The sequence below is a fragment of the Pseudophryne corroboree genome, unplaced genomic scaffold, assembly GCF_028390025.1.
Source record: "Pseudophryne corroboree isolate aPseCor3 unplaced genomic scaffold, aPseCor3.hap2 scaffold_1087, whole genome shotgun sequence".
NCBI lineage: Eukaryota > Metazoa > Chordata > Amphibia > Anura > Myobatrachidae > Pseudophryne > Pseudophryne corroboree.
The window spans coordinates 65,156-82,277 of NW_026967713.1; the positions used below are offsets into that span (position 1 = coordinate 65,156).

Here is a 17,122-nt window from a genome sequence, read left to right on the forward strand (position 1 = left end):
TTGACTTTTTAAAATGTTTCTAGGAATCGTTCTAGATGAATGCTTATTAGCCTTTGTCAGTATGTACTTTTGCTAAGTGTAGCTGTGGCGCAATCAGTTAGTGTGTAAGGCTATTAACCAAAAGGTTGGTTGTTTAATCCCACCCAGGGATTTAATTGACCTTGTTATCAGATTTTGGTGATCTTTAAGTAGACAAGTCAAAATTTCAAACCCCCTGTTATGGTGTAGGGTACCTGGCCTTCTCTGATGTAATCAGAGTTAGATTTGATTCAGTGATTTTATAAAAACAGCTAGGAAGCACAATTTGGCAGTGGGTTGCAGAGAAAAAGAAATATGCTGGCAGAAAAATCCAATTGAGTGATTAAACAGCTCTTCATTTTCTGGCTTTATTTTTATGCTAACTAATTTGTTCTCTGAAAAGTGTCCACAAAGCCAAGTATCTGATTAACATATTTGTAGGGATGGTTTTTCACCTATTACTAAATTAAACTTGCTTCATTGGAAAGGCAGCAAGATGTATCCTCATTTCAATATCTACTGAAATAATACAGGTTGACACCAGGAAACATTAACGCCACTGCATCCTTGCTGCTTTCTCATGTGGAAGTCTGTTTAATGTGAAAACAAGGTGATATCTAATTAGCACACAGGTAAGGAATTAAGAAAATCTTTATTTAAGGGTGAAGATGTTTCTCACAAAATCGTTGCCCCAATGCATCATTGAAATTCAAGCTGGAAAGATGATTTTAATATATCACTTGTACATTTTGTATTGCTCTTATGGTGACAATGTAGTTTGTTTTTGTCAATTACCATTTTAATAATAGGGTAAAGAAAATTAAGTGGATTTTTGAAAGAAAACAATACTGTCAATATACTATTAAAACAAATTAAAATGGTAAAAGTTATTGTACTTTAAGTAAAAATAAAAGCTAAAATATCAATCCCAGTTTTGGATTACTTTAATGAACAAAAAAAAAATTCATATAGCAAAGGATAGTTTCAATCTGCCTACCTCTGGGTTATGGGCCCAGCATGCTTCCATTGCAGTACTCTGCTGCACATGTAAGTGCAAGAGATCCTGAAGCACTCACTCATCATGCGAAAGTACTAATGTGTTTCTTCATTGGTTGCTGGAAGAAACATCTTACAAAAACTCTCCAGATTATTGACTTTTTAAAGTTTTTCTAGGAAACGTTCTAGATGAATGCTTATTAGTCTTTGTCAGTATGTGCTTTTTGCAAAGTGTCTCTGTGGCGCAATCGGTTAGTGTGTTCAGCTATTTAACAAAAGGTTGGTGGTTCAATCCCACCCAGGGACGTAATTGACCTTGTGATCACATTTTGGTGATATTTAAGTAGACAAGTCAAAATTGCAAACCCCCTCTTATGGTATAGGGTACCTGGCCTTCTCTGATGTAATCAGAGTTAGATTTGATTAAGTGATTTTATAAAAAAAAACAGCTAGGAAGCACAATTTAGCAGTGGGTTGCAGAGAAAAAGAAAAATGCTGGCAGAAAAATCCAATTGAGTGATTAAACAGCTCTTCATTTTCTGGCTTTATTTTTATGATTACAAATTTGTTCTCTGAAAAGTGTCCACAAAGCCAAGTATCTGATTAACATCTTTGTAGGGATGGTTTTTCACCTATTACTAAATTAAACTTGCTTCATTGGAAAGGCAGCAAGATGCATCCTCATTTCAATATCTACGGAAATAATACAGGTTGACACCAGGAAACATTAACGCCACTGCATCTTTGCTGTTTTCTCATGTGGAAGTCTGTTTAATGTGAAAACAAGGTGATATCTAATTAGCACACAGGTAAGGAATTAAGAAAATCTTTATTTAAGGGTGAAGATGTTTCTCACAAAATCGTTGCCCCAATGCATCATTGAAATTCAAGCTGGAAAGATGATTTTAATATATCACTTGTACATTTTGTATTGCTCTTCTGGTGACAATGTAGTTTGTTTTTGTCAATTACCATTTTAATAATCGGGTAAAGAAAATTAATTGGATTTTTGAAAGAAAACAATACTGTCAATATACTATTAAAACAAATTAAAATGGTAAAAGTTATTGTACTTTAAGTAAAAATAAAAGAGCAAAAATATCAATCCCAGTTTTGGATTACTTTAATTAACAAAAAAAAATGCATATAGCAGAGGATAGTTTCAATATGCCTACCTCTGGGTTATGGACCCAGCATGCTTCCATTACAGTACTCTGCTGCACATGTAAGTGCAAAAGATCCTGAAGCACTCACTCATCATGGGAAAGTACCAATGTGTTTCTTCATTGGTTGATGGAAGAAACATCTTACAAAAACTCTCCACATTATTGACTTTTTAAAATGTTTCTAGGAATCGTTCTAGATGAATGCTTATTAGCCTTTGTCAGTATGTACTTTTGCAAAGTGTCGCTGTGGCGCAATCAGTTAGTGTGTAAGGCTATTAACCAAAAGGTTGGTGGTTCAATCCCACCCAGGGACTTAATTGACCTTGTTATCAGATTTTGGTGATCTTTAAGTAGACAAGTCAAAATTTCAAACCCCCTGTTATGGTGTAGGGTACCTGGCCTTCTCTGATGTAATCAGAGTTAGATTTGATTCAGTGATTTTATAAAAACAGCTAGGAAGCACAATTTAGCAGTGGGTTGCAGAGAAAAAGAAATATGCTGGCAGAAAAATCCAATTGAGTGATTAAACAGCTCTTCATTTTCTGGCTTTATTTTTATGCTAACAAATTTGTGCTCTGAAAAGTGTCCACAAAGCCAAGTATCTGATTAACACCTTTGTAGGGATGGTTTTTCACCTATTATTAAATTAAACTTGCTTCATTGGAAAGGCAGCAAGTGATGTCATCCAAGCATTGGGTCAAAGTTGGCTTCAAACCTCGTCTGCTTATGAAAAGAGAAAAGGGGTATGCAGGGCATGGCGGCCTTTTGCGGTGCTTGGATGACCCCTAGTTCGCATTAAATAATGCAGTCGAGTTTCCCACATTTGGGGAAATCACAGAGGTCAGCATACCCAGAATGCAATGAATGAACCGCACCCTGGGAGAACAGTCTTCATGACCATGGTATCTCCTATGCAAAATAAGTATGATTTGGGATAGGGCTGGGGAGGGCCGCTGCTCAGGCACATCTCTGTCAAGTAAAGGAGATTCAACTGAGGCAGCACAAGGGAACTCTCATCTGGGGACAACAACTGCAGGGAGAACACATATTTTCAGATGAACATGGGAGGGCAGAAGGCTGCCTAATACTGAAGCACCCCCAAACAACAAACCAAATGCAACAACTAGTGCAAGCATTCCTGGGGGAAGGCCTGCAGCAGATGGATTTGCATATGGCGATGTCATCCAAGCAGTGGGTCAAAGTTGGCTTCAACCCTCGTCTGCATATGAAAAGAGAAAAGGGGTGTGCAGGGCATGGCGGCCTTTTGCGGCACTTGGATGACCCCTAGTTCGCATTAAACACCTCCACCCTCCGTCGGTGTGGGGCTCATGTTGGCTATGCCCCAGCCCCTGAAGGATTCAAGCTGATTTCTTGCAGCAGCTGGGCACTGTAACAGCTCCAGAGCTGCTCTGTAAGGCAAGTAAAAGGGTGTGGGCCCTGCAGCACTACCTGTAGTTCGCATTGTGCGAGACCCCTAGTTCGCATTAAACACCCCCACCCTCCTTCGGTGTGGGGCTCATGTTGGCCATGCCCCAGCCCCTGAAGCATTCACGCTGATTTCTTGCAGCAGCTGGGCACTGTAACAGCTCAAGAGCTGCTCTGTAAGGCAAGTAAAAGGGTGTGGGCCCTGCAGCACTACCTGTAGTTTGCATTGTGCATTGGAAGGCACAAAGTAAGCAGACGGGAGGAGAAGTCAGGATAGTGCACAAGGGTATAGACGGGAGGGGCTCAAGAAAAAAGAAGTGGAAACAGACAGCAAACTAGGCCTCCAATGCACAATGCAAACTACAGGTACTGCTGCAGGGCCCACACCCTTTTACTTGCCTTACAGAGCAGCTCTGGAGCTGTTTAATCACTCAATTGGATTTTTCTGCCAGCATAATTTTTCTCTTACGTCCTAGAGGATGCTGGGGACTCCGTAAGGACCATGGGGGATAGACGGGCTCCGCAGGAGACATGGGCACTTTAAGAAAGACTTTAGATCTGGGTGTGCACTGGCTCATTCTGTCCAGTGCGTCAACAGTGCAGATTTCTTCTTGTTTTTTCTCCCAAATTCTATAACAATGACAGTAAATGTTGTTTCTTTTCAAACAGAACTTTCTTGACCATGCTTCTTTCTTGAAAGATCTGGGAGCACATGGAAAACAGTACAAACCATGCAGTATCACAAGAGCCTTTATTTGATCTTTCATGAAGATAGAGCAGAATTGAGGACACGTCAACAATTTCTGCCGAAGGTGGTTCATCTTTCCACATGGTGCCTTTGGCCACTGACACCTTCGTTGAGTCAAAGTCTCTGGCTGTGGTCAGAACTTTGAAAATTTATGTCACCAGAACGGTTCAGATTAGGAAAACAGAGGCTCTGTTTGTCCTGTATGCTCCCAACAGGATTGGGTGTCCTGCTTCCATGTAGACCATTATGCGCTGGATCTGTGGTAAGATTCAGCATGCTCATTCCACGGCAGGATTGCCGTTACTGAATTAGGTGAAGACACATTCTACTAGAAAGGTGGGTTCATCCTGGGCAGCTGGTCTGGGAGTCTCGGCATTGCAACTTTGCCGAGCAGCTATTTAGTAAACACTTTTGCTAAGTTTTAAAAGTTTTAGAGTAAAGGAGATTCAACTGAGGCAGAACAAGGGAACTCCCATCTGGGGACAACAACTGCAGTGAGAACACATATTTTCAGATGAATATGGGAGGGCAGAAGGCTGCCTAATACTGAAGCACCCCCAAACGACAAACCAAATGCAACAACTAGTACAAGCATTCCTGGGGGAAGGTCTGCAGAAGACGGATTTGCATACAGTGATGTCATCCAAGCAGTGGGCCAAAGTTGGCTGGAACCCTCATCTGCATATGAAAAGAGAAAAGGGGTATGCAGGGCATGGCGGCCTTTTGCGGCGCTTGGATGACCCTTAGTTCGCATTAAACACCCCCACCCTCCTTCGGTGTGGGGCTCATGTTGGCCATGCCCCAGCCCCTGAAGCATTCAAGCTGATTTCTTGCAGCAGCTTGGCACTGTAACAGCTCCAGAGCTGCTCTGTAAGGCAAGTAAAAGGGTGTGGGCCCTGCAGCACTACCTGTAGTTTGCATTGTGCATTGGAAGGCACAAAGTAAGCAGACAGGAGGAGAAGTCAGGATAGTCCACAAGGGTATAGAAGGGAGGGGCTCAAGAAAAAAGAAGTGGAAACAGACAGCAAACTAGGCTGGAAAGAGACCTGAGACAAAGAGATCTGAATTATATGAGAGCCGACCAGGGGAAACACAAATTATGCAGTCAAGTTTCCCACATTTGGGGAAATCGCAGGGGCAGCACACCCAGGTGAGATACTATAATCAGGACGGTGCTTCTCCCAGGGCAAAGCTCACCCATTGCACTCTGGGTGTGCTGCTCCTACGATTTCCCCAAATGTGGGACACTTGACTGCATAATTTGTGTTTCCTCTGGTCGGCTCTCGTATAATTCAGATCTCTTTGTCTCAGGTCTCTCTCCAGCCTAGTTTGCTGTCTGTTTCCACTTCTTTTTTCTTGAGCCCCTCTCTTCTATACCCTTGTGCACTATCCTGACTTCTCCTCCCGTCTGCTTACTTTGTGCCTTCCAATGCACAATGCAAACTACAGGTAGTGCTGCAGGGCCCACACCCTTTTACTTGCCTTACAGAGCAGCTCTGGAGCTGTTACAGTGCCCAGCTGCTGCAAGAAATCAGCTTGAATGCTTCATGGGATGGGGCATGGCCAACATGAGCCCCACACCAAAGGAGGGTGGGGGTGTTTAATGCGATCTAGGGGTCATCCAAGCACCGCAAAAGGCTGCCATGCCCTGCACGCCCCTTTTCTCTTTTCATATGCAGATGAGAGTTGAAGCCAACTTTGACCCACTGCTTGGATAACATCACCATATGCAAATCCATCTGCTGCAGGCCTTCCCCCAGGAATGCTTGCACTAGTTGTTGCATTTGGTTTGTTGTTTGGGGGTGCTTCAGTATTAGGCAGCCTTCTGCCCTCCCATGTTCATCTGAAAATATGTGTTCTCCCTGCAGTTGTTGTCCCCAGATGAGAGTTCCCTTGTGCTGCCTCAGTTGAATCTCCTTTACTTGACAGAGATGTGCCTGAGCAGCGGCCCTCCCCAGCCCTATCCCAAATCATACTTATTTTGCATAGGAGACACCATGGTCATGAAAATTGTTCACCCAGGGTGAGGTTCATTCATTGCATTCTGGGTATGCTGACCCCTGTGATTTCCCCAAATGTGGGAAACTCGCCTGCATTATTTGTGGTAGTGGGGGACTGTGTTTGTGTTTTCCGCTGGTCAGCTCTGGTAAAAGTCAGATTTCTTTGTCTCAGATCTTCCTCTAGCCTTGTTCTTCTTTCGAGAGTTCCATTGTGCTGCCTCAGTTGGATCTCCTTCACTTGACAGGGGGGTGCCCGAGCAGCGACCCTCCCCAGCTCTAGCCCAACTCCTACTTACCTGCCAGGTGAGATACTATGATCTTGAAGGTGCTTCTCCCAGGGCAAGGCTCACCCATTGCACTCTGGGTGTGCTGCCCCTGCGATTTCCCCAAATGTGGGAAACTTGACTGCATAATTTGTGTTTCCCCTGGTCGACTCTCGTATAATTCAGATCTCTTTGTCTCAGGTCTCTCTCCAGCCTAGTTTGCTGTCTGTTTCCACTTCTCTTTTCTTGAGCCGCTCCCTTCTATGCCCTTGCGCACTATCCTGACTTCTCCCGTCTGCTTACTTTGTGCCTTCCAACGCACAATGCGAACTACAGGTAGTGCTGCAGGGCCCACACCCTTTTATTTGCCTTACAGAGCAGCTCTGGAGCTGTTACAGTGCCCAGCTGCTGCAAGAAATCAGCTTGAATGCTTCAGGGGCTGGGGCATAGCCAACATGAGCCCCACACCGAAGGAGGGTGGAGGTGTTTAATGCGAACTAGGGGTCATCCAAGCGCCGCAAAATGCCGCCATGCCCTGCATAACCCTTTTCTCTTTTCATATGCAGATGAGGGTTCCAGCCAACTTTGGCCCACTGCTTGGATGACATCACCGTATGCAAATTCGTCTCCTGCAGACCTTCCCCCAGGAATGCTTGTACTAGTTATTGCATATGGTTTGATATTTGATGGTGCTTCAGTATTAGGCAGCCTTCCGCCCTCCCATGTTCATCTGAAAAGATGTGGTCTCCCTGCAGTTGTTGTCCCCAGACGAGAGTTCCCTTGTGCCTCCTCAGTTGAATCTCCTTAACTTGACGGGGGAGGGGCTTGCCCGAGCAGCCACCCTCCCCAGCCCTATCCCAACTCATACTTATTTTGCATATGAGATCTCTATATCATGAAGATTGTTCTCACAGGGTGAGGTTCATCCATTATATTTTAAAATAGGAAGGTTCAAATTACATATTTGAATTGCATCTATGTGCTGGATTCAAATGTCCCCCCCCCCCTTCCTTTCTCAATTGTGCCCGTCAGCAGCTATTCTAAGGTTGCTGCCAATGGGTGTGACACATTAATTTCTTCTGTGGGGTACACTGGACTCCACAAGGATTCACATTGGGGTGTAGAGTAGGATCTTGATCTGAGGCACCAACCGGCTCAAAGCTTTTGACTGTTCCCAAGATGCTCAGCGCATTCTCCTCTATAACCCCGCTTCCATGAACAGGGAGCTCAGTTTGTAGTTGGTGCCTTCAGTAGCAGGCCACTTAACAGGGGCCTGCCTCAGGCAGCCTATTCTTAGCTATTAATTTTGACAAGAAAAGAAGAACTTGTTTTATGAGAATCTACAAGGGCTAGGTCTAATAGACATCTTTACTGCAGCTTCATCACTCCCAGCGGCGCTGTATACTCCCGTGCCCTGGTTGCTGGATCACTGCAGCGGAGGCTCCGGTTTCTTCCTAAGGTCAGTCACACACACACTGCCCTTCCGGATCACGAGGCCGCTGATGAAGGGGAGCGTGGCCGTAGGGGGTGGACCGTGTGCGCACTGGCGTGGACACTGATTACTGGGCAGCCGCTCCACAAGCCACCAGGTACAGTTAAGGAGCACAGGTCTGGGGGTTTTTCTCCCATATTAAACCAATTTTGTACTGCCCGCAGCGCATTGTGATAGGTAATAGGGCCTGATTCAGGTTGGGTTGCAATCACAATAAGCGATCCAACTGCAAAAATTGCTAAGAGCATACGCATGTGCCTGCATTTTCTGCGGCACCCCGCAGAGAATGCGATCGCCTCTGCCTGTCAATCGGGGCAGGGGGGGAGAGGGGGGTCAGCAACACTCCATTTCCAAGTCAGGGATGGAGCGGTGCGGGGGCAAGGCTTCAAAATGGGGTCTGCAACGGAGGAGACACAGGGGGCGTGGTCACAGCGGCTGTATGACATCACATTCAGCCGCTGTGATCACAAAAATGGTGGCGGCTTCCTGCGCGCACATACAGTCTGCACCAGCAGAAGGCTACACCATTTTTTATGATCACGCTGAACTGCAGTGCGACTGCAATTACAGCATGGTCAAGAAGGGAGGCGTCATGCTGGGTGGCCATGTCCTGTCACTGTGCAGGAGCCAGCACCGCTCACACACTAGTCCCCGGGTGCAGCCCCCAACCCCCGGGACACCCGGAGCAACAAAATGTAGATTCAGGCCACCAGGCCACGCCCCTACCTATGAAACCATGCCTCCTTTTTACCATTGCGCTGCTTATCTGCGCGCACTGCATTACAATCTCCTTCGCCACCTCTCTGGGTGTCACCAGTGATAGTGACAGCTCTGCCATGCTTGTAGCAGCTGGTCCTAAGATCTACGCCTCAAGCCCTGAGTGTTTGCCCTTGTGACTTGTTGATCATCATAGCGAAGCAGATGCTTACAGAAAACTGCAGGGGCTTAGATTGAAAATAAAAAAAATGATGGGTATAAGGTAGAGAGGAGCGGGTTCGGTTCTCCGAGAACCGAATTCCCCACGAACTCCACGTGGTTTACACTGGTCCGAGGCAGGCTCGGTTGTTCCCGCCTGACTCGGAAAACCTGAACAAGGGAAAATGTCATCATCCCGCTGTCGGATTCTCGCGAGATTCGGATTTCATATAAAGAGCTGCGCGTTGCCGCCATTTTTACTCGTGCATTGAAGAGAGAGTGGAGAGGACGTGGCTATGTTCTCTCAGTGGAAATCTCAATATCAGTGCTCAGTATCAGTGGTTACTTATTGCTGCTCAGTAATACTAGTAGTGTGTCTCTCCTGCTCAGTGTCAGTTCTCAGTAGTATCCTCATCAGTGCTCAGTATCACTGCTCATTGTCTTGTGCTGCATTGTGGTGCTCAGCATACTACAGTACATTACTAATAGTCCAGTGCTGCATCTTGCTGCTCAGTGTCAGTTCTAGTATCCTCATCAGTGCTCACTATCACTGCTCATTACATTGTGGTGTTCTGTATACTACAGTAACATAGTAATATAGTAACATATAGTAATATAGTTTTTGAGGTTGAAAAGAGGCAAATTGCCCATCGTGTTCAACCTGTTTTAAGTTGTGATGATTCTACATACTTGCTGAATAATGTTTTATGACTAGTTAACTACTACAACTCATGTTACCCCCGGATTAACCATGTTGATATTTTAAGTATTATAACCTTGGATAGCTTTTTCATTCAGAAATGTATCCATTCCTTTTTTAAATCCAATTACAGAGTCCACCATTACCACCTTCCCTGGCAGGGAATTCCACATCCTGATTGCCCTAACAGTGAAGATCATAGTATCTCACCTGGCAGGTAAGTAGGAGTTGGGCTAGAGCTGTGGAGGATTGCTGCTTGGATACCCCCTGTCAAGTGAAGGAGATCCAACTGAGGCAGCACAAGGGAACTCTCGAAAGAAGAACAAGGCTAGAGGAAGATCTGAGACAAAGAAATCTGACTTTTACCAGAGCTGACCAGAGGAAAGCACAAACACAGTCCCCCACTACCACAAATAATGCAGTCGAGTTTCCCACATTTGGGGAAATCACAGGGGTCAGCATACCCAGAATGCAATGAATGAACCTCACCCTGGGAGAACAATCTTCATGACCATGGTATCTCCTATGCAAAATAAGTATGATTTGGGATAGGGCTGGGGAGGGCCGCTGCTCAGGCACATCTCTGTCAAGTAAAGGAGATTCAACTGAGGCAGCACAAGGGAACTCTCATCTGGGGACAACAACTGCAGGGAGAACACATATTTTCAGATGAACATGGGAGGGCAGAAGGCTGCCTAAAACTGAAGCACCCCCAAACAACAAACCAAATGCAACTACTAGTGCAAGCATTCCTGGGGGAAGGCCTGCAGCAGATGGATTTGCATATGGTGATGTCATCCAAGCAGTGGGTCAAAGTTGGCTTCAACCCTCGTCTGCATATGAAAAGAAAAAAGGGGTGTGCAGGGCATGGCGGTCTTTTGCGGCGCTTGGATGACCCCTAGTTCGCATTAAACACCTCCACCCTCCTTCGGTGTGGGGCTCATGTTGGCTATGCCCCAGCCCCTGAAGCATTCAAGCTGATTTCTTGCAGCAGCTGGGCACTGTAACAGCTCCAGAGCTGCTCTGTAAAGCAAGTAAAAGGGTGTGGGCCCTGCAGCACTACCTGTAGTTTGCATTGTGCGTTGGAAGGCACAAAGTAAGCAGACGGGAGAAGTCAGGATAGTGCACAAGGGTATAGATGGAGGGGCTCAAGAAAAAAGAAGTGGAAACAGACAGCAAACTAGGCTGGAGAGAGACCTGAGACAAAGAAATCTGAATTATATGAGAGCCGACCAGGGGAAACACAAATTATGCAGTCAAGTTTCCCACATTTGGGGAAATCGCAGGGGCAGCACACCCAGAGTGCAATGGGTGAGCCTTGCCCTGGGAGAAGCATCTTCATGATCATAGTATCTCACCTGGCAGGTAAGTAGGAGTTGGGCTAGAGCTGGGGAGGGTCGCTGCTCGGGCACCCCCCTGTCAAGTGAAGGAGATCCAACTGAGGCAGCACAAGGGAACTCTCGAAAGAAGAACAAGGCTAGAGGAAGATCTGAGACAAAGAAATCTGACTTTTACCCGAGCTGACCAGAGGAAAGCACAAACACAGTCCCCCACTACCACAAATAATGCAGTTGAGTTTCCCACATTTGGGGAAATCACAGGGGTCAGCATACCCAGAATGCAATGAATGAACCTAACCCTGGGAGAACAATCTTCATGACCATGGTATCTCCTATGCAAAATAAGTATGATTTGGGATAGGGCTGGGGAGGGCCGCTGCTCAGGCACATCTCTCTCAAGTAAAGGAGATTCAACTGAGGCAGCACAAGGGAACTCTCATCTGGGGACAACAACTGCAGGGAGAACGCATATTTTCAGATGAACATGGGAGGGCAGAAGGCTGCCTAATACTGAAGCACCCCCAAACAACAAACCAAATGCAACAACTAGTGCAAGCATTCCTGGGGGAAGGCCTGCAGCAGATGGATTTGAATATGGTGATGTCATCCAAGCAGTGGGTCAAAGTTGGCTTCAACCCTCGTCTGCATATGAAAAGAATAAAGGGGTGTGCAGGGCATGGCGGCCTTTTGCGGTGCTTGGATGACCCCTAGTTCGCATTAAACACCTCCACCCTCCTTCGGTGTGGGGCTCATGTTGGCTATGCCCCAGCCCCTGAAGCATTCAAGCTGATTTCTTGCAGCAGCTGGGCACTGTAACAGCTCCAGAGCTGCTCTGTAAAGCAAGTAAAAGGGTATGGGCCCTGCAGCACTACCTGTAGTTTGCATTGTGCGTTGGAAGGCACAAAGTAAGCAGACGGGAGAAGTCAGGATAGTGCACAAGGGTATAGAAGGGAGGGGCTCAAGAAAAAAGAAGTGGAAACAGACAGCAAACTAGGCTGGAGAGAGACCTGAGACAAAGAGATCTGAATTATACGAGAGCCGACGAGGGGAAACACAAATTATGCAAAGGTACAATACAGCTTTTCCTTGCCGATATCTCTCTTTTGCAAAGAGATAGGCATTGGAAAATGCAATGAATGAACCTCACCCTGGGCTTTAAAATTTTCATTCTAGTGTCTTTCGTTTGGGAGAAAAATGCAAAGGTACAATACAGCTTTTCCTTGCCGATGTTGAATCTCCTTTACTTGACAGAGATGTGCCTGAGCAGCGGCCCTCCCCAGCCCTATCCCAAATCATACTTATTTTGCATAGGCGATACCATGGTCATGAAGATTTTTCTCCCAGGGTGAGGTTCATGCATTGCATTCTGGGTATGCTGACCCCTGTGATTTCCCCAAATGTGGGAAACTCGACTGCATTATTTGTGGTAGTGGGGGACTGTGTTTGTGCTTTCCTCTGGTCAGCTCTGGAAAAAGTCAGATTTCTTTGTCTCAGATCTTCCTCTAGCCTTGTTCTTCTTTCGAGAGTTCCCTTGTGCTGCCTCAGTTGGATCTCTTTCACTTGACAGGGGGGTGCCCGAACAGCGACCCTCCCCAGCTCTAGCCCAACTCCTACTTACCTGCCAGGTGAGATACTATGATCATGAAGGTGCTTCTCCCAGGGCAAGGCTCACCCATTGCACTCTGGGTGTGCTGCCCCTGCGATTTCCCCAAATGTGGGAAACTTGACTGCATAATTTGTGTTTCCCCTGGTCGGCTCTCGTATAATTCAGATCTCTTTGTCTCAGGTCTCTCTCCAGCCTAGTTTGCTGTCTGTTTCCACTTCTCTTTTCTTCAGCCGCTCCCTTCTATACCCTTGTGCACTATCCTGACTTCTCCTCCCGTCTGCTTCCTTTGTGCCTTCCAATGCACAATGCAAACTACAGGTAGTGCTGCAGGGCCCACACCCTTTTACTTGCCTTACAGAGCAGCTCTGGAGCTGTTACAGTGCCCAGCTGCTGCAAGAAATCAGCTTGAATGCTTCAGGGGATGGGGCATGGCCAACATGAGCCCCACACCAAAGGAGGGTGGAGGTGTTTAATGCGAACTAGGGGTCATCCAAGCACCGCAAAAGGCCGCCATGCCCTGCACGCCCCTTTTCTCTTTTCATATGCAGATGAGGGTTGAAGCCAACTTTGACCCACTGCTTGGATGACATCACCGTATGCAAATCCGTCTTCTGCAGAACTTCCCCCAGGAATGCTTGCACTAGTTGTTGCATTTGGTTTGTTGTTTGGGGGTGCTTCAGTATTAGGCAGCCTTCTGCCCTCCCATGTTCATCTGAAAATATGTGTTCTCCCTGCAGTTGTTGTCCCCAGATGAGAGTTCCCTTGTGCTGCCTCAGTTGAATCTCCTTTACTTGACAGAGATGTGCATGAGCAGCGGCCCTCCCCAGCCCTATTCCAAATCATACTTATTTTGCATAGGAGATACCATGGTCATGAAGATTGTTCTCCCAGGGTGAGGTTCATTCATTGCATTCTGGGTATGCTGACCCCTGTGATTTTCCCAAATGTGGGAAACTCGACTGCATTATTTGTGGTAGTGGGGGACTGTGTTTGTGCTTTCCTCTGGTCAGCTCTGGTAAAAGTCAGATTTCTTTGTCTCAGATCTTCCTCTAGCCTTGTTCTTCTTTCGAGAGTTCCCTGGTGCTGCCTCAGTTGGATCTCCTTCACTTCACAGGGGGGAACCCGAGCAGCGACCCTCCCCAGCTCTAGCCCAACTCCTACTTACCTGCCAGGTGAGATACTATGATCATGAAGGTGCTTCTCCCAGGGCAAGGCTCAACCATTGCACTCTGGGTGTGCTGCTCCTGCGATTTCCCCAAATGTGGGAAACTTGACTGCATAATTTGTGTTTCCCCTCGTCGGCTCTCGTATAATTCAGATCTCTTTGTCTCAGGTCTCTCTCCAGCCTAGTTTGCTGTCTGTTTCCACTTCTCTTTTCTTCAGCCGCTCCCTTCTATACCCTTGTGCACTATCCTGACTTCTCCTCCCCTCTGCTTACTTTGTGCCTTCCAATGCACAATGCACACTACAGGTAGTGCTGCAGGGCCCACACCCTTTTACTTGCCTTACAGAGCAGCTCTGGAGCTGTTACAGTGCCCAGCTGCTGCAAGAAATCAGCTTGAATGCTTCAGGGGCTGGGGCATAGCCAACATGAGCCCCACACCAAAGGAGTGTTGAGGTGTTTAATGCAAACTAGGGGTCAGCCAAGCGCCGCAAAAGGCCACCATGCCCTGCACGCCCCTTTTCTCTTTTCATATGCAGACGAGGGTTGAAGCCAACTTTGACCCACTGCTTGGATGACATCACCATATGCAAATCCATCTGCGGCAGGCCTTCCCCCAGGAATGCTTGCACTAGTTGTTGCATTTGGTTTGTTGTTTGGGGGTGCTTCAGTATTAGGCAGCCTTCTGCCCTCCCATGTTCATCTGAAAATATATGTTCTCCCTGCAGTTGTTGTCCCAAGATGAGAGTTCCCTTGTGCTGCCTCAGTTGAATCTCCTTTACTTGACAGAGATGTGCATGAGCAGCGGCCCTCCCCAGCCCTATTCCAAATCATACTTATTTTGCATAGGAGATACCATGGTCATGAAGATTTTTCTCCCAGGGTGAGGTTCATTCATTGCATTTTGGGTATGCTGACCCCTGTGATTTCCCCAAATGTGGGAAACTTGACTGCATTATTTGTGGTAGTGGGAGACTGTGTTTGTGCTTTCCTCTGGTCAGCTCTGGTAAAAGTCACATTTCTTTGTCTCAGATTTTCCTTTAGCCTTGTTCTTCTTTCGAGAGTTCCCTTGTGCTGCCTCAGTTGGATCTCCTTCACTTGACAGGGGGGTACCCGAGCAGCGACCCTCCCCAGCTCTAGCCCAACTCCTACTTACCTGCCAGGTGAGATACTATGATCATGAAGGTGCTTCTCCCAGGGCAAGGCTCACCCATTGTACTCTGGGTGTGCTGCTCCTGCGATTTCCCCAAATGTGGGAAACTTGACTGTATAATTTGTGTTTCCCCTGGTCGGCTCTCGTATAATTCAGATCTCTTTGTCTCAGGTCTCTCTCCAGCCTAGTTTGCTGTCTGTTTCCACTTCTCTTTTCTTGAGCCGCTCCCTTCTATGCCCTTGCGCACTATCCTGACTTCTCCTCCTGTCTGCTTACTTTGTGCCTTCCAACGCACAATGCGAACTACAGGTAGTGCTGCAGGGCCCACACCCTTTTACTTGCCTTACAGAGCAGCTCTGGAGCTGTTACAGTGCCCAGCTGCTGCAAGAAATCAGCTTGAATGCTTCAGGGGCTGGGGCATAGCCAACATGAGCCCCACACCGAAGGAGGGTGGAGGTGTTTAATGCAAACTAGGGGTCAGACAAGCGCCGCAAAAGGCCACCATGCCCTGCACGCCCCTTTTCTGTTTTCATATGCAGACGAGGGTTGAAGCCAACTTTGACCCCCTGCTTGGATGACATCACCATATGCAAATCCGTCTTCTGCAGAACTTCCCCCAGGAATGCTTGCACTAGTTGTTGCATTTGGTTTGTTGTTTGGGGGTGCTTCAGTATTAGGCAGCCTTCTGCCCTCCCATGTTCATCTGAAAATATGTGTTCTCCCTGCAGTTGTTGTCCCCAGATGAGAGTTCCCTTGTGCTGCCTCAGTTGAATCTCCTTAACTTGACATAGATGTGCCTGAGCAGCGGCCCTCCCCAGCTCTATCCCAAATCATACTTATTTTGCATAGGAGATACCATGGTCATGAAGATTATTCTCCCAGGGTGAGGTTCATTCATTGCATTCTGGGTATGCTGACCCCTGTGATTTCCCCAAATGTGGGAAACTCGACTGCATAATTTGTGTTTCCCCTGGTCGGCTCTCGTATAATTCAGATCTCTTTGTCTCAGGTCTCTCTCCAGCCTAGTTTGCTGTCTGTTTCCACTTCTCTTTTCTTCAGCCGCTCCCTTCTATACCCTTGTGCACTATCCTGACTTCTCCTCCCGTCTGCTTACTTTGTGCCTTCCAATGCACAATGCAAACTACAGGTAGTGCTGCAGGGCCCACACCCTTTTACTTTCCTTACAGAGCAGCTCTGGAGCTGTTACAGTGCCCAGCTGCTGCAAGAAATCTGCTTGAATGCTTCAGGGGATGGGACATGGCCAACATGAGCCCCACACCAAAGGAGGGTGGAGCAGAAGGCTGACTAATACTGAAGCACCCCCAAACAACAAACCAAATGCAACAACTAGTGCAAGCATTCCTGGGGGAAGGCCTGCCGCAGATGGATTTGCATATGGTGATGTCATCCAAGCAGTGGGTCAAAGTTGGCTTCAACCCTCGTCTGCATATGAAAACAGAAAAGGGGCGTGCAGTGCATGGTGGCCTTTTGCGGCGCTTGACCGACCCCTAGTTTGCATTAAACACCTCCACCCTCCTTCGGTGTGGGGCTCATGTTGGCTATGCCCCAGCCCCTGAAGCATTCAAGCTGATTTCTTGCAGCAGCTGGGCACTGTAACAGCTCCAGAGCTGCTCTGTAAGGCAAGTAAAAGGGTGTGGGCCCTGCAGCACTACCTGTAGTTTGCATTGTGCATTGGAAGGCACAAAGTAAGCAGACGGGAGGAGAAGTCAGGATAGTGCACAAGGGTATAGAAGGGAGCGGCTGAAGAAAAGAGAAGTGGAAACAGACAGCAAACTAGGCTGGAGAGAGACCTGAGACAAAGAGATCTGAATTATACGAGAGCCGACCAGGGGAAACACAAATTATGCAGTCAAGTTTCCCACATTTGGGGAAATCGCAGGAGCAGCACACCCAGAGTACAATGGGTGAGCCTTGCCCTGGGAGAAGCACCTTCATGATCATAGTATCTCACCTGGCAGGTAAGTAGGAGTTGGGCTAGAGCTGGGGAGGGTCGCTGCTCGGGTACCCCCCTGTAAAGTGAAGGAGATCCAACTGAGGCAGCACAAGGGAACTCTCGAAAGAAGAACAAGGCTAAAGGAAAATCTGAGACAAAGAAATCTGACTTTTACCAGAGCTGA

General features: G+C 47.1%; 12 non-coding genes and 3 pseudogenes across 12 annotated transcripts; 10 read left to right on the forward strand and 5 right to left on the reverse strand.

The window, feature by feature from the left end:
* Positions 1-2,927: 2,927 nt before the first annotated feature.
* On the reverse strand, positions 2,928-3,106 carry LOC134988897 (U1 spliceosomal RNA; annotated as a pseudogene).
* A 2,389-nt stretch (positions 3,107-5,495) lies between these two features.
* LOC134988900 (U1 spliceosomal RNA) lies at positions 5,496-5,651 on the forward strand. Its single transcript, XR_010194242.1, has one exon. It is a non-coding gene; the product is annotated as a U1 spliceosomal RNA (small nuclear RNA).
* A 674-nt stretch (positions 5,652-6,325) lies between these two features.
* On the forward strand, positions 6,326-6,489 carry LOC134988822 (U1 spliceosomal RNA). The gene has a single exon (XR_010194191.1). It is a non-coding gene; the product is annotated as a U1 spliceosomal RNA (small nuclear RNA).
* A 152-nt stretch (positions 6,490-6,641) lies between these two features.
* On the forward strand, positions 6,642-6,804 carry LOC134988847 (U1 spliceosomal RNA). Its single transcript, XR_010194214.1, has one exon. It is a non-coding gene; the product is annotated as a U1 spliceosomal RNA (small nuclear RNA).
* Positions 6,805-10,099: 3,295 nt separating this feature from the next.
* LOC134988932 (U1 spliceosomal RNA) lies at positions 10,100-10,263 on the reverse strand. Its single transcript, XR_010194274.1, has one exon. It is a non-coding gene; the product is annotated as a U1 spliceosomal RNA (small nuclear RNA).
* Positions 10,264-10,954: 691 nt separating this feature from the next.
* LOC134988849 (U1 spliceosomal RNA) lies at positions 10,955-11,096 on the reverse strand (annotated as a pseudogene).
* Positions 11,097-11,248: 152 nt separating this feature from the next.
* LOC134988907 (U1 spliceosomal RNA) lies at positions 11,249-11,412 on the reverse strand. Its single transcript, XR_010194250.1, has one exon. It is a non-coding gene; the product is annotated as a U1 spliceosomal RNA (small nuclear RNA).
* A 945-nt stretch (positions 11,413-12,357) lies between these two features.
* Positions 12,358-12,521, forward strand: LOC134988948 (U1 spliceosomal RNA). The gene has a single exon (XR_010194289.1). It is a non-coding gene; the product is annotated as a U1 spliceosomal RNA (small nuclear RNA).
* A 152-nt stretch (positions 12,522-12,673) lies between these two features.
* On the forward strand, positions 12,674-12,836 carry LOC134988832 (U1 spliceosomal RNA). Its single transcript, XR_010194200.1, has one exon. It is a non-coding gene; the product is annotated as a U1 spliceosomal RNA (small nuclear RNA).
* Positions 12,837-13,510: 674 nt separating this feature from the next.
* On the forward strand, positions 13,511-13,674 carry LOC134988817 (U1 spliceosomal RNA). Its single transcript, XR_010194186.1, has one exon. It is a non-coding gene; the product is annotated as a U1 spliceosomal RNA (small nuclear RNA).
* Positions 13,675-13,826: 152 nt separating this feature from the next.
* On the forward strand, positions 13,827-13,962 carry LOC134988871 (U1 spliceosomal RNA; annotated as a pseudogene).
* Positions 13,963-14,663: 701 nt separating this feature from the next.
* Positions 14,664-14,827, forward strand: LOC134988949 (U1 spliceosomal RNA). Its single transcript, XR_010194290.1, has one exon. It is a non-coding gene; the product is annotated as a U1 spliceosomal RNA (small nuclear RNA).
* A 152-nt stretch (positions 14,828-14,979) lies between these two features.
* Positions 14,980-15,142, forward strand: LOC134988860 (U1 spliceosomal RNA). The gene has a single exon (XR_010194219.1). It is a non-coding gene; the product is annotated as a U1 spliceosomal RNA (small nuclear RNA).
* A 674-nt stretch (positions 15,143-15,816) lies between these two features.
* On the forward strand, positions 15,817-15,980 carry LOC134988870 (U1 spliceosomal RNA). The gene has a single exon (XR_010194227.1). It is a non-coding gene; the product is annotated as a U1 spliceosomal RNA (small nuclear RNA).
* An 828-nt stretch (positions 15,981-16,808) lies between these two features.
* On the reverse strand, positions 16,809-16,971 carry LOC134988861 (U1 spliceosomal RNA). The gene has a single exon (XR_010194220.1). It is a non-coding gene; the product is annotated as a U1 spliceosomal RNA (small nuclear RNA).
* Positions 16,972-17,122: the final 151 nt, after the last annotated feature.